We start from the raw sequence: 16,475 nt of genomic DNA, 5'->3' as shown, positions 1-16,475 counted from the left end.
ATTTGCCTTTTACAAGACAGACAAGGAAGTTGGGGAAGTTTAGAACTCTTCTCTACCCTTGAAGAGTTAGGTAAAAGCAGTAATAATCTTGAATCCTGATATATCCATAGAAAAGGGCAGATGTCCCTTCCTTTCCTTTCTCTTTTTGTCTTTTGCTCTCTTGTCACTGATTCTTTCCAGCTCAATTTGTTGTTGGAGAGGCTGAATTTCATTGCTTTGCTCTTTCATGTGCCTCCTTAAGAACATGGAGGTTGTGTGGCTCAATTCTAGCTTCTAGCTCAAAGATGACAACAAACCAAAATCACTTTTAGGGCTAAGAGGTGAATGCTTCTCCTTCTGAACCATAAATCCCAAGATCTCAGTCAGATATCAAGTCCATGCTACTAGAGGATAGATTGGCCAGAAGGACATTAAACCTGCGCTTAATTATTCTAATCACTGTCAAATATAGTGGTAGTCTCTCGGTGATCGAGAATGACTAAGATACTTGTGCGTGAAGGAGATTTAAGTAGAAAAGTTGATGCACAGAGACAGTCCCACTCTCTCGGCATTGGAAGCCTGGGTCCAATAGCATGAAAAGTCGTTACACCTGGAGACTTCCTCAGCTGCATTGGATGGCCGTGTTGTCTTTTGTGCTCCAACATGCCCTAAGCACTCCACAGTGCCTTGCTGCGTCGCCATCTCAGCCGTTGAACCTTCTTGTTGGTTTCTTCCGTCTGTTCAGCTGAAGCAGTCTTCACATGCTGGGTGAGCAAAGCCCTGGTTCACCAGGGGTCGACGACCCGATGGCTACCCTCACAAGGTTTGGCCGGCCTGTCGAAGCCGTTGCCCAGGGTGTGGCTGCTGCCACATGCTAGCAGCTACTGGGAAGAGGCATTAGACTTGTTCCACTTGGTCTTTTGAGGCAGAATTGTAGGAAAATAGCTTTTGGCATAATAAAAGAATTTGCTAACAAAGCTGTCTAAAAATGGAGTGGGGGCTGCTTTTCCATCATTGGAAGCCATCAAATGAAAACTCGATGATCAATTTTTAGGGATGTTATAGAAAGGATGCTTCAGATGGTAATTATAACAGATGACTAAAATGCTCCAATTCTCTGAATAATCAAGGCGTTTAATGACTCCCCACTTAGTGTGAGTGAATTTCTGGTGCCATTTGTTTTTTGCCTATTAATTGGTTATAATGTCTAGCATTTAAGAGTATATGTGTTCTATCAGCTAAACATTGCTAGAATTGCCTTTAAAATGAATAACTTGATTGATGTAGAGGAGGAAATGTAGTACAGTGGGAGAATATATAATATAGTATAGTTTAAGACATGGGATTTGGAGTCAGAAAGCTTGTATTCAGATTCTTTCTCTGCTTTTAATTACCTACATAACTTTGTCTCTGAACCTCAGTTGCTTTATTTCTAAAATGTAAAGATTACCTTTAATAGCCTCTCTAATTTTATAGTGCCTCTTTTAGGTGCCAGGATAATAATAGTTGAAAAGGATGATAAATAACTTAGTTTATCAGGAGTAGAGGAGCATTAAGAGTGGATCGTATTCAAGTGGAAAAAGGGCAGTTGGTTATGAGTCTTTTAAATTTTTTTCAAATTTAAAATATTTTTGTTTTAATGTAATTTGTTTATTATAAGATAATCCATAAATATTTTGCCTCCCATGTACACAATGGGACAAATGTTTTTTTTCTGACAGATAAAAGTAGACTAAATTAATTATGTTGCTTCATTTCATGCCTTTACCTTCTGAATCTGGATAAAACTTTGAACTGATCCATTAGTTCAGAGTTGTAGCACCAGAGATGATTTCAGCTAACTCCTTTGTGGTGACAGTTTAGAGAGTATCAATAAATGTCAAAGTCAACTTATTAATCAACTCAGAAGCATTCTTGCTCGAACTGTCCATATCTGTCATTCTTGTACTCTGCTCAGTGGTGGGACTCCTTTAGAATCTAGTAGATGATGTTTGTCAGACTTTACTCTTGATAGTTTTACAACATATCAACATCAATGTCATCATACATTTTCATTCTCTTAGCATTTGAAATGGCATTTCGGGAAAAGATTGGTTTTTCTTCTGCCTTATAAGAGTCAATAGACCTGAATTGATTAAAGATAATAGATCCTTCATTAAACTCTTATCCCAAATTTAGAAGTTCAAGATCAATGATTGAAGTTGTGAGAGGCTTCCTCCCTACTTCCTTAAATGTCTCCAAGAAGTGGTCATAGTGAGTCCTATTAAGTATGCCTCTGATTTTGTCAAATTGATTATGAGTCTTAAAACAGAAGAGAAGAACCAAGGGTGTAATTAATCTATCAACATGTATTTATTAGGCTTCTATTACAAGCCAGAGACTGGGGATACAGATAGAAGTGAAACAATATTTGTGCTCAAGAAGCTTATGAAAATCCTTAAAAATTAGAAAAATATGATCATGTGCCCTGAAAGTCTTTTTCTTCCCTTTTATTATATTTAAAGAAAAATGGTAAGATTATACAAAGAGAATAAAGGAGGCAACTGACTAAAAGCCATCATGGGAGATCACCAGAAATTAAAAACATAGGAATAGACCAAAAAGAAAAGAGAGAGGGAGGGCATTTTGAATCTGACAGATAAAATACTTCCTCAACCCACAGGGAGGGAAGACAAGTTTGATTCTACTCAGGTAATAGGAACTTTGAACTTCTAGTGAGGGAAAATACTATAATTCATAGACACTAGAGCAAGATGATTTTAGTTACTATGTTTAAGATTATAGCCAGTGATAAAGATTGGGAAGGATTGATGGGGAGACTGGAAGTCGGATGGCCAAAGTATGAGCAGTTGGTTGTATATCTGTGTGTGTTTGAGATGATTAACAGTGCTGGGCATGTGGTAGGTACTTGATAAATGTTTACGGATTTACATGGGCCATGATGGTGGTATAATAATAGAGAGGCAGTGGGATCCAAGAAATAATGAGAAAGAAATTATAAGACTTGACGTTAGACTGTATGTGAGAACTAGAGAAGTAAAAATAATTTCATTTATGACTTTGGGAAAAGAATGGTGCCATCAATACTAACTGGGAAGTTTGGAATGAATCAGTAAGATTTTGTCAAAAAATATAATGAACTTTTATTTAGAAATATGATAAAACTTAATTCTTTCAGATACTAATGATTTAAAATTTGTAATCATTGGGTGAGGGGTTGGCCTGAAGTTTAACTCTGTTCTGTTTGAAAAGAAAAAGGGTCATGTTAAGCTAGCAAATCAGATGTATACTATTACAGTAAAAATATTTAAAGTGAATACATTAAAGAATTGTTTTCAAGCACTTTAGGATCACAAATTCTTTTACATTCAAAAATACAAATAATTGATAACTAACCTCAAAGGATTCATAGTTGTTTATTTATTCCTCTCTCTCTCCACCCACTCCTTTCCTCCCATTTTTAGCTTGGTTCCAGGTATTGCATATATTTGAAAGATAAGAAATTATATTCACTTGGAAATATTTTATAATTCAGACTTTTCAGTCATTCATTCAGATTAGTCTTCCCCTAAATAGTTCAAACTATTGAAATCTGACTCTTTATTAATTTTCTTTTACTCTTCCATTTTGAGAGTCCAGGTTTGTTGCCTATCCTCCTTTTGCCTGCTTTTTTTTTGGAAGCTAAATTACTCTTTAACACTTCCATTGGATCCTAAACAGGACCAGGAAAGGGACAGAAAGAGAATCAAACATTAATTTTATTTCTTGATAAATCTGGCAAAATATTTGTTGGAGTAATCTGTTTTAAAAATGGTTTGAAGATTATTTTCCAATTTGAAAACTCTACTTCTTTTCACAGCACACTTCTGATTATACAAATTACAAAGTGTCAAAGACTCTTTCAGAGAATTTCCCCTTTCCCTCATTGTTTCACACTAAAAATTGAACAGATACATATTTTTGTGAAATGCAACTTATTCTGAGCCCCATAGAAATCCAAAGCAACTCTCAATATCAAAGGAAAACAAATGTAATGCAAAAAGAATTAATATCTTTCACTTCTGAAATTCAGCCAAAAGTTATGTGATTGATTGGTGGAATTGCTTTAAATCATTTTCTGGGAGGCTGACCAAGAAAAGAATTAAAAATAAAAATAGAATTTGTATTGTTGCAATAATAAATCTAAAGATATAAAACCACAGATAAGCTAATTCCCTACAGGAAAGCCTTAGAGATCTTTATTTTGGTATCTTTTAGACAAACCACACCTTGGAGTGTTTTAAAGAAGTTCAATAATGTAAAGCAGTTAATAGCATAATACCCAAAGCAGTAAACCAAGGTTTCTCTTTGGTGAATAAGCCTTAAGCGAGGAAGCCAATATTAAAGAAGGGAAGAGGCATTGACATAAATATCATTTAAGCATCCTTTCATTGTAGGGGGTTCCATGAAAAGAGCAGACCCAACTCTAAAGAGCATCTGTTCATTTTACATTCATTAAGTATAACGGAGAGACTTTTCAAATTTGTTTGTTTAACTTGAAGGCCTATAATGAAAATTTATGTCACTATGTAGAAACAAAGGAGGAAAGTTACTTTTAGACAAAATTTTAAGGTGTATGTTTAAGGTGTTTTGATATAATGTAGATCACTAGCCCCTTATTTAAGTTTGATTTCTATGTGTCAGGAATGGTGCTGAGCACTGGGGGAAGTTAAGGCAAAAATAGAATCCCTATCTCACACATACATGCATCTAGCTAACTAGATGATAAAAGGATGGATAGATGATATAGATGGATGGATAGATGAATTGATAGATTAATAGCTAGATGGACAGATAGATAAATCAATAGAGAGTCGATAGAAATTAATATGGAAGGGAAAAGCACTGATAGTTGAGGAAACTCAGAAAGATTTTCTGCAGAAGGCAGGATTTTATCTGAATGAAGTCAGGGAATCTGAGGTGGAGAAGGCAGAGGTAAGAGAAGGCAGAACATCCCAGGCATAAGGGTCAGTCAATGTATAATGTAGAATATTATATACAGAGAACAAGAAGAAGACCATTGCAGCTGAATCACAGAGTGTGTAGAGTCTATGAAAGGAGCTATGTGTAAGAACACTGGAAAGGCAGGAAGGGGTCAAGTTCTGAGGATCATTACATGATGAAGAAAAGACTTTTTATTTGATCCTGGAGATAATGAGGAGCCACTGGAGTTTACTGAGTGGGAGTGTCTCTGTGTGTGTAATGATCAGATCTATATTTTATTAAAAAATGACTTTTGGAAGCTAAGTGGAAGATGGATTAGAGGGAAGAAAGAGTTGAAGCCAGGAGATCGTTTATAAGACTATTTAATAATCTTGGCAAGAGGTGATGGGGGCCTAAACTAGGATTGTGATTATATAAGAAAAAGAGGCACATACAAGAGATGTTGCAAAGGTAGAAATGACAAAATTTGGCAATGTATTAGGTATGTGAATTGAATGAGAATGAAGAGTTAAGGACGACACCAAGTTTGTGAGCCTGGGTCATCAGGAGAATGGTGGCATCCTAGGCAATAATAGGGAAGTTTGGAAGAGGGGAAAGCTTTAGAGGAAGATAATAACCTCGGTTTTGGACCTAGTTAGTGTGGGATGCCTGTAAGACATCCAATTGGAGATGTCTAAAAGACAGTTGGTAATAGGGGAATGTAGTTTAGGACAGAAAGTAGGGCTGAAATATAGCTCTGGGAAATCATTTTCATAGGTGATTATTGAATACATGGTAGTCAATGATATAACGAAGTGAAACATAGAGAGGGAAAAGGACAAAATCCTGGGAGATTTCTCAGTCACCACTCCCTGTACCCTCTCATAGTTAATGGGCCTGGCATGGATGAAACTACAGCAAAGGGGACTGAGAAAGAATGGTCAAATAAGTAAGATCAGACCCAAGAGAGAACAGTGTCACAAAATTCTAGAGCAGAGAAAATATCTAGAAGGAACTGATGATCAAAAGTACCAAAGTCTGCAGTAAAGTTAAATAAAATGGAAATTCAGAAAAGGCCACTAGATTCCAGAATTAAGAAATCACTAACTACTTTGGTGAAAGAAGTTTCGGTTGAATGATAAAAGTCAGAAGCCAGTTTATAGAAGGATTAGAAGTGACAGGAGACGAAGAGGAGGAACTGTATATAGGAATTTTTTTGTATGTAGCTAAGCTGCAAAAAGGATTGAGAGATACAGAATGGTAGTTAGCATGGAGGTTAGGTTCAAATGAAGGATTTTTTAAAGAATAGTGGAGAGATGGTCATGTTTGTAGGCAAGAAGGAAGGAGCTAAGATTGAAAATAAGAGAGAAAGTGACAACATTGGTGGCAACAATATGCTGGAGAAGGGAGGAGAGAATTGGATCAGGAGTACATGTAGAAGAGTTTGCTTTGGGAAAGAAAAGGACTATCTCTTTTTAAGAGATGAGAATGAAGGAGATAGTGGGAGAATTTCTTTGAGTGATGGAAGATGAGAGGGGAAGAAGAGGCTTATGGTGAATGACTAATTGTTGGTGAAATTTGAGGAGAGATCTTGAGTAGAAAAAAATGGGTGAATGCCATGGGAGGCTTAAGGAGAGACAAAAGGGTTTGGAATAGCCACTGTGTAGAGCAAGTTAGCAAATTAACTGAGGAATCATTAAATTATTGCTTTGCTATAGTGAGGACCCAGTTGGAATTAGATGACATAAATTTTTAGTATATTTAGTGGGTAGTTTCATGATGTCCTTCAGTTCCATTCAGTAGCATATAAATAGATACCATGTGAAGGCAATTTAAGGATGATAGATAGCAATAGTTGGTCAATGATATAAAAGGCAGTAAAGAACTTTAGAGTAGAGGATGTTGTAGAGTCCAGTTGGCTTATCAAGATAAGCAAAGCAAGAGACAAAAAAAAGGCCAATACAGTTCTGAAAAAGAAAAGAAGAATGGAAGGAATAGAGGTCATCTTGAGGATAAAGAATAGGGTTAGAATAGGGTTAGGTGTCAAAAAGAACAGAGAAAGGTGAAATAATAAAACATTATGATCAAATAAAGGAATTTGGGAGTTTGTGAACATGAAAGTGGAACACTTGGGGGTGATGGCAAAGTCAAGGGTATGCCCGACTCATGATATAAATGAGGTAGAATGGAAGGGTCAGCCATTGGAACTAAATAGTTTCCTCTCCAGGTTTACAGAGAACTTATGTCCCTGGGTCTATGGCCTTTTCATTATATTTTTTCCTTACCCTTTCTTGTACCATGACCTTCACCACATAAATCCTCATCATCCCTTTAGAGCAGACAAATTATTTTAACCACAATATAAGGGAATTGGAGGGTATAAACCATAAGCAAATTAAGTTAATCATAGGTCTTTTCTGGTGGGCTAAGGTTGAAAGTTTTCTCTTTGAAGACACTTGAAACTTGGCCAGGTTGTCTCATCTGAATTTTGCTCATTTTTTCCTGAACAGAATTCTTTTTTCTTGACACACAGTCTAGGGGTTCTTCTCTGCTGTACTACCCAGTCTTATTTTAAGCTTTTCTCTTTTTTGCCTACAGTTCCTCTATAAACTCCAGTTTCTTATATTTCCCACTTAACATAATAAGTCTAGTTTGCCCACCTTGTTGCTCATATTACTAATTGAGTCATCTCTCTCAGGCATTAATTTTTGGGCCCTTTGTTTCTTCATAGTATATAGAAACATCACCTTCTTTAAAAACAAATCATATCTCAATTATTCTAGCCTGAGTTTTTAGATTGGAAAGTATCTCAGTAATTATCTGGTCTAATATGATCATTTTGCTGATAATGACTTACTTTTAATTCACAAATGATTTTTTGTTCATTTTGTCTTATTGTTTTGCAATAGATGGTACTTCCTAAAAACCTATATAAAGGATTGGCCAGTCATTTGGTTTGAGTAGTTCAAAAGACAAAAATGGAAAAGAGGATGCCCTCTGAAAGAAGCCACTTGGATATTTGTACAGAGAGTAGAAAAAAAAGTTTCTTTCTATATGAAAGCAAAACAGTTTTCCATGTGACTTCTGTTTCCTCAAACTTGGAGCAAAAAGGATGTCTGAATGTCATGCAGAAGTCTTAAGGAGAAGTCTAGCCACCAACTGCTTTTGTGACTTACCTTGAAAGATAATGTGAGATCACTAAAAGGTAAATTGGAAGGAGGTGGAGGTAGCAGCCATTGGAAGTCCTGCCCATTTGGCGCAGATCCTGTAAGTTATACTGCATTATGCTAAACCATGTGATGGCTTGGGTTGTAGATAGATGTAAGTGGAATCAGATTCCCTGTTTTCCCCTCTTGGGATTAAAATCAGCAGTTTCCTTCAATCACCAAGATTCATGATCCAACTTAATGTCACTTTTCTGCTTTGAATTTCCCAGAGCATTTCCTTCATAGTCATCTCAGCTGCTCAACTGAGTGTTCAAGCACAGAACTGTTGCCATCATCCTTTTGGACTAGTAATGATATTCTCACTCCTATAGACCTGGAAATAAAGAGAAGATCTTTTACAGTTTGAGATTAAGGCAATTAATTCTGATCTTCCAACCAAGAAAATAGTTCTTAATTAACTCTAGCTCAAAGTTCTAGATAGGCAGGAGTGTGTGACTGTATCCTAGACTATTTTTTTTTGGTAGGGAATAAAAATAGCACAGTCATCTGTGAGGCCAAAATGTTTCCAAATTTTTTACTTTTATTTTCTCATTTTTATTTCACACATATGTCTCTGCTGCTATCATATTCTATCTTGAGGGGGAATTTTCCAGTCTGACATATCCTGATTGCCCATAGGTCACATTCACAGTCCACTTTATCTTTAGTGCCTGTCTAGACCAAAGCAGACAGAAAAGACAGAGAAAGAAGAGTTTTAAACCACAGACTTGCCTCAAGTAACATAAGCCTTGACAATGATTGCTGTTAACTTGGATACATATCTGGATTTCAGTTTCTTAGTCTCTAAAATGTTTCTAAATAAACTTTGTTATCAAAATTTTCTTATTACCCTAGGATATGCTTGAGAGAACTAAGTAGAGAAGAAAAGGCAAAGTCCCTTAGAAATATTACTTAGTAAAGCTCTACAGAGATAATACTGAAGTACTAATAACAATGAGAATTGTGGATTAGAAAATTCAATAGCTGTTGTTTCTTTTTTTCTTTGCATTTATTATTTTGATTCTCTAAATTTTCTATAAAGTTATTTTGATATCCCTTCTGAGCCTCTCATCCTCTATTTTGGAAGTTCCTGAGTTCATTATTGTGGTAGATATATCATTGTTTTGTTACATGATCTTTTTAGTGGCATAGTCAGAAAAGGAGATTAGTTTTGCACCAGTGAACAGAAGGCTGACAAGATGAAGAATTGCTCTAGAAAACTGCTGGAGGAGGAATTCAAGGACATGGCTGTTTCAGCCAAGGAAATCTTCCTTCAGTAGGAGAGAGTTCAATCTTGGCAATAGAGAACCAGATGGATGAGGGGGAAATGGCCTGAGGACTAATGTACAAATAAAGGAAAAAGAAAATGATTAGTAGTTATCTTCTTCTAGATGAAGGATAGATATCACAGTGGAAGGTGAGAGGGGCCAAAGGGTACAAAATCAAACAAAGGATCAAGGGCTACCTATGATGTAATAGAAGATTACTAAAGTTAGTATGGAATAAACTGTTGAGCACTAAGCAGAAAAAAAAAACTAAATTAGAAAGGGAGGACAAGAACAACTTTATTCATAGCATCAAAAATAGCCTTAGACATCGAAAGCATCTCAGAAATCATTATTCTAAGTCAGGGATTTTTAACCTGGGATGTGTGAACTTGTTTTAAAAAATGCTGATAATGATATTTCAATAAAATTGGTTCCATTTAAGTATTTTATTCTCTGTTATTTGAAAACATTATTCTGAGAAGGAATTTGTTGGCATCTTCAGATAGCCAAAGGGATCTATGATATAAAAAAAAATGTTAAGAATCCCTGTTATAGTCCAATTTCTTCATGTTTTTTTGAGTAAATGAATGTCTTGCTGAAGGTTGTTATTCCTCCATTTCTAAGAGGATCAATGACATCATAGGATGTCTTGGATTTATGATTGAATGGCATTTAAGTGTTTCTTTCCTTGTTTTCTTTTTCCATTGCAAGTTCCTCATCAATGATTATAACCTATCCCACTTCCAAATTTTCATGTAATAACTTGAAATGAAGATTGAGCCTTCTAATGGCAGTTGGGGTAGGGGAGTGGGAGAAGACAGAATGGTCTTTAGTATATCTGCAGTTCCACCAAACCCATATGCTCAGGGTTACATGGATAATGGTGGCAAAGTCCCAATCTGAATCTCTGTCTACTTACTTCATATCTGATATTTTTCCTTTTAAAAACATAAGAAAAGAAAAATGCTAACTTGTTTAAGAAAATATCAATTAATGTGTTCAGAGAGGTTTTTTTAGGTGGGTTTTAAAAAAATGTGGTTTCAACATTCATTTATGGAATACTTTAGAATCACAAAGTGTTACAGCTAAGAGGGACCTTAGAAGACAAAAAGTTGTAAGGATTTCAAATCCTGGAATTAGCACGTTTTTGTGAAAATAAACCAAGAATGTAATAATAATCATAGAAATAGCTTTATGACAGATACTTCAAATCAACAAATCTGATGTTGAGTTTGAGGCAAAGTTACTCTAATCCTAACACTTTTCATTTTACAAATAAAAATAATGGATCTTCTTTGTTATTTGTGATGGGACAGGAAGGAGGATATCTTCCTGACTTCAAATATAAATGTAATTAAATAGTAAGTGATGGATTTTGTGACATCAATTATAGATCTAAGACTGCAAATGAAAGCATCTGTTATTGAGCACAATTTGTCTTTTTTCTATTGAATAGACAATAAGGTTGTCAAACTGATTTAGGTGTAGTTGGACACTTTGGCTGGGCAGCTTATAGGGAGGGGACAATCTATGATTAGTATGGATGATCAAGCTAGAAATAATGGGTTGTGGATAGAGATTAAATGGAAAGATATTGTGAACCTGTTTGTTTTATTCTATTTTGTGGTGAAAAAATAATACATGGAAATCAAGGCATAGAGCTTGATTTGTTTTTTTTTTCTGGTCAATCTCTAATCAAGAAATATTTATTGAATATATACTATAAAAGAAACTATTATAGATGGTGAAAGGAATGCAAAGAGGTAGACTTTCCTTATCCTCCAATGTTTACCCTCTAATTAATGAGACAACCTATAAATAAACAAGGGAAAAGTTGAATAACCAAAAACTATTCACCTAAAGTTCAATAGGACAGTAGAAGAAATGATCAAAAGGCAATGACTTTAGAAATTGGGAGTCTTCATTTCAGGCTGGCATGAATCAAGAAAGGTGGCATTTCACCTGGGGCTTGAAGACTTGGTAGAATTCTCAGATCATGGCAGGTAGACAGATTCAGCATGAAAAGGAAGGTAGGCAAGAAAGCAATACCCAGGGATGGGCCAGGGATCAGATTCAAAGCCAGAAGCATACAACTCAAAGAGCAAGTCAGAGGCCAGCTAGGTTTATGGAGAATAGGTGAGAAGAGCAGCTTTTTGAAAAGAGTAGGATATAGAACAGTTTCATTCAATGATAGATTTAGAATTAAGAGGGAGGAGAAAACTAGAGGCATCTAGGTGGCACAGTGGATAGAATGCTAGACCCAGAGTCAGGAAGACCTTAGTTCAAATCTGGCCTCAGACACTTACTAGTTTTGTAACCCTGGGCAAATCACTTCATCCTGTTTGCCTCAGTTTCCTCATCTGTCACATGAGTTGGAGAAGGAAATGGCAAAACCATGCCAGGGTCTTTGCCAAGGAAACCCCAAATGGGTTCACAAAGAGTCAGATATGAGTAAAATGACTGAACAATAGAACTAGTGGTAGAAGGAACTTAGAGGCCATGTGGATCAACCTCATCATTTTTCAAATGGGGAAACTGAGGCCCAGAAAGGTGATAACTTGCCCAAATTCAGACAGACTGTAAGTTTGCAGAGGTGGGCCTTGGACTGTTTTTTTTTTTTTTTTATTCAACAAGTTTTGTAAACCTTAAAATTTCTTAGACTTGTGAATGTTGGAATTTTCATCATTAGAATGTGAACCCCATTGGCAAGGGAGGTTCCTCCTCCTCCCTTCTTAAGATTACTTTAGGACAAAAACCTTTTGCTGAACAATGGAAAGGGCTGCAGCATAGATCAAAATTTAATTATTCCAATCTCCACCCTACTCAGGGTAACAGGATTTAGGAAGGGCTGTAGCAAAGGATCAAGATTTAATTATTTGAGAATATGACCTTCAACAGACATGTGCAAAGCCACAGATCTCTGGGCGGTCCTGGGTTAAGCTAGAGCCACCATTGGCACAGGGAAGACATGGACAGTGATTGGTAGATGTGAGAACTGAGGGGAGGGAACTTGGATGGTTTCCTTAAAGATAGCGGGGTCTGAGGACTAGGGGTGGTTGGTTGGAGAGTTTTTGCTCTGAGAGGTGGTGCTCTGAGAAGCTTGCTCGGAAGGAAGCTGGAGGTGGAGGCCCCTGAGACTGTTTCTCCATTTTGGTCACGTGAGTGATAGGGACTGATCTCTTTTCTTTGCCTCAGCTATCTAAGGGCTTGGGCCTTTTGGCCCAGCCTAAACAGAGGGGGTATTTAAGCCCTATTCCCTTCTCTCCCCTTTCTCTCTCTCTCTCTCTCTCTCTCTCTCTCTCTCTCTCTCTCTCTTTCTCTCTCTCTCTCTCTCTCTAATACCTTTCTTCCTCCTGTTTGTAATTAAACTCCATAAAAGGTTGACTGCTGACTTGAAGTTTCATTAAGGAATTACATAGCTGAATTCCTTGGCGACCTTAAATTAATATATATCAGTCTTTTAAAGTTATTTCCTTGTCACAGTTTTCTGTTGCCCCTAACCGTTAACTAATTATGTAACTGGGAAATTGTGATCCCTCTGAGCCTGAAACAGATCTCTAAGTTGGTGGACATTACAGGCCCTTCAGAAACTAAAACTTGATATGATAATAGCTGATAATAATATGATAATACTTGTCCTTTGGGAGGATAAGTATTAGGGAGCTGTAAAGCTAAAATATCCATATTCATTCTCCCTTCTTACCCTTTGGCAATTCCCTTTTTTATACAGATAAAACCTGATAAAAAAGAAGTTAAAGTTATCCAAAAGGATGATATGGAGATTGAAGAATATATTAATTAGCTGGGAGGAGGGTATTATTGTCAAGTAGTCTGGATCAATCTTATTTGTGGGGATGGATTTTAAGTACTATGTATATGAATACCTCAGATCTCTTTTATTTTTTTTTAATTTATCTAATTAATTAATTTAGAATTTTTTCCATGGTTACATGATTCATGTTCTTTCTCTCCCCTCTTCCCACCCCTCTTCTGTAATCTACATGCAATTCTACTGGGTTTTACATGTGTCATTGATCAAACCTATTTCCATATTATTGATATTTGCACTAGGGTGATCTTTTACAATCTACATCACCAATCATATCCCCATTGACCCATGTGATCAAGCAGTTGTTTTTCTTTTGTGTTTCTACTCCCACAGTTCTTTCTCTGGATGTGGATAGCGTTCTTTCTCATAAATCCCTTGGGATTGTTCTGCATTATTGCATTGCTGCTAGTAGAGACGTCCATTACATTCGATTGTACCACAGTATATCCATCTCTGTGTACACTGTTCTCCTGGTTCTGCTCCTTTCGCTCTGCATCACTTCCTGGAGGTTGTTCCAGTTCCCATGGAATTCCTCCAGTTCATTATTCCTTTGAGCACAATAGTATTCCATCATCTGGTCTCTTTTAATACCAGCTGTCATTGCCCCCTACCTCCATGCCTCTTGGCTAAAGCCTCTTTGATTGATTACCTCCCATGTTCTGGTCCCAACACCAAATCATGGGTCTCAAGGCAAATATCCTAATTGATTGTACTCCAACAGCTCTGATTTTAGGACCTGCATAAAGTTGTCTTGAGGATAATTTATCAAAATGGAAGATTTTTGTTTTTGTTTAATATCTAGGGAATCTAGAAAAGATACTATTAAATTCTATTAAGCAAAAGATGAGAAAAAGTTAAAAATAGAGCAGCCCTGGGCTACAGCCATTACAACCTGGTTTGCTGATGCCCAGAAGTATGCAATGAGATCATGACTGTGAAATCTGGTTCAAGTGCCCATCCAGACTCCTGATAAAACTAAGCAATTGGTAAAGTAGTGTCTGTCCATGTCTACACCTGATAAAACTGGATATGGTAGCTGATTGCAAACTCTCTGAGTCACTGTTTATGGTACTTAGTAATTGTACAGATGGCTGAGTATTTAGCATGGCTGTGGCTATCTCTCCATGGGGCTTGGAAAACTGGCAAAGTGATTTATGTGAATGATTAAGTCTTATACAGTCCATTTTAGAGACTGTATCTGAATAGAACCCACCCCTGAAAGCCTTTCAGTGGTGCTGGTATGAGTGTGATAGGGAAGTTTCAAAGCAATTGATCACATTGTCATTGTCTTTTGGAAAAGAAATTCTTCCTAAATCAGAAAGATTTGTAAAAGTTGAAATAGAGGTGCTACTCAAGATGAATGGAAGCAATGGTCTTAAAACAGACCAAACATTTTTTTTATCACAAATAATAAAAAAACAAAAACAAGTAATCAAACAAAAATGTTAAAAAAGGAGTCCAATCTTACAGAAAACTCAGTATTTAATAGTCATTCAAATAACCAAAAATTATGTAGTACTTTCCATAGCAGCTAGATGATTCGGTGGATAGAGTGCAGGACTTAAAGTTAGGAAAGCTTCCTTAGTTCAAATTTGACCTCAGACACTTACTTACTGTGTGACCCTAGGCAAGTCACTTAAATCTGTTTGCTTTTGTTACTTCATCTGTAAAATGAGCTTAAGAAGGAAATGGAAAACCACTCCTCCATCTCTGCTGAGAAACCCCTCAGTGGGGTCATGAAGAATCAGACATGATTGAAAAATGGCAGAACAACCACTGATTGCAGATATTATCCCATTTGATTCTTACAACAACCTGGGAGAAAAGTGATTTTATTATCCTTATTTTCATTTGGAGAAACTGAGACACAGGGACTTAAGTGACTTGTCCAGGATCACACAGCTATTAAACATCTCAGACAAGTTCAATTATAGGCCTTCCTGGCTCCAAGTTCAGAGCTCTATCCATAAAATCACTTTGCATAGAAGAAATAAATTAATGAGCAAAGAAAAATGAATAACATGATTTCATTCTTGCACCCCTTGTAATCCATCCAAAGCAAACTTTCTGATGCCTATTTACCAATGGCATTTTTGTCTGTCGCTTTAGGTCTGATACATCTGTTCCACATCAGTAAAAATGTGTTTCATCTTTGAGAAATAAGGCAACAAGGAGCAATGAATCTGACATTCCCAGAGTACCTGACTGGAAGGATTTTGTATAAGAATCCTTGGAAGTAGGGATTATTTGGACACAATAAAAATGAAGCGAATCATTTCATAAATGAGGGTCGCACATACATACATAACTTATGACAGGAACCTTTTGGGATAGAGTCTTTCCCTCATGTTTTTAAGAAATTGTTAATCCTTTCCTGAAATGTATCCTCTAGTATATAGAAAAATCTTATTTATCTGTCATTATCAGAGAACAAAAGTTCCCCAAAAGTTAACTTTCTAGGTAAGTGAAACATTCCTACATGAATCAAAGCTTTGTTTCTCCTAACCATTTTGATAGAAATCTTTCTAAAATGTATAATATATTTTCTTGCCTGTTTAAGAAGAAGGTAATGGATATAATTTAAAATTTTATTGATGACTTAGGATCACTGGTATGAATATTCAATACTGTAGCCAGCTACAATACACATTATATTTGCATATCTGCCTTTTAGTTACTGCTATGAGATAGGCTGTTGCTAATATGCCTATACTGGTACCTGCCTCTCTCAACCCACTGCTCTCTTTGTAATTTGCTCCTTCTAGTCTGCCATGAGCTGGGAAACCAGATAAGCATGTTTTTAAAAATTGCATGTTGAATAAGAGTCCCTAAGTGGGAGCCTAAAAATATATCCTACAGAACAAAATATGTATCTCTATCTGCCAGGAAAAAGTCTTTTTTTGCTTTCATTGAGTCCATGATTATATGCCAAAGTTACGAAGGTCCACAGAGATGATAAGATTTAGAGTTGGAAGAGATCATCTAGTCCAAATCTTTAATTTTACAGATGAGGAGACTGAGTCAAAGAGAAGTTAATGTTACTTCCTCAAGGTCATATAAGTAGTAAGTAGCAGATCCAGGATTGGAACTCAGACCCTCTGACTCCAAATCTAGTGTTCTTTACATTATTAACATTGAATCAAATCTCCAAATGAATCAGATGTTACTATATTAGAGGAAATGTTAGGTCAAGTATTTCCCTATCTGGTTAATATCTATCAAATTAGACAT

The 16,475-nt window shown here is 36.3% G+C and overlaps 1 protein-coding gene and 1 pseudogene across 2 annotated transcripts in view; one reads left to right on the top strand and one right to left on the bottom strand.

Annotated features, from left to right (window-relative positions):
• Positions 1 to 16,475, top strand: part of ATP8A2 (ATPase phospholipid transporting 8A2) — an 860,692-nt gene that overhangs the window by 26,504 nt on the left and 817,713 nt on the right. The window lies entirely within an intron of this gene.
• LOC100616975 (ATP synthase subunit gamma, mitochondrial-like) overlaps positions 1,782 to 16,475 on the bottom strand; it is a 35,651-nt pseudogene continuing 20,957 nt past the window's right edge.

Source organism: Monodelphis domestica, chromosome 4, assembly GCF_027887165.1.
Source record: "Monodelphis domestica isolate mMonDom1 chromosome 4, mMonDom1.pri, whole genome shotgun sequence".
NCBI classification, from domain to species: Eukaryota; Metazoa; Chordata; class Mammalia; order Didelphimorphia; family Didelphidae; genus Monodelphis; species Monodelphis domestica.
Note: the sequence above shows the minus strand (reverse complement) of the source record. Positions and strands in the feature narration are given on the sequence as shown.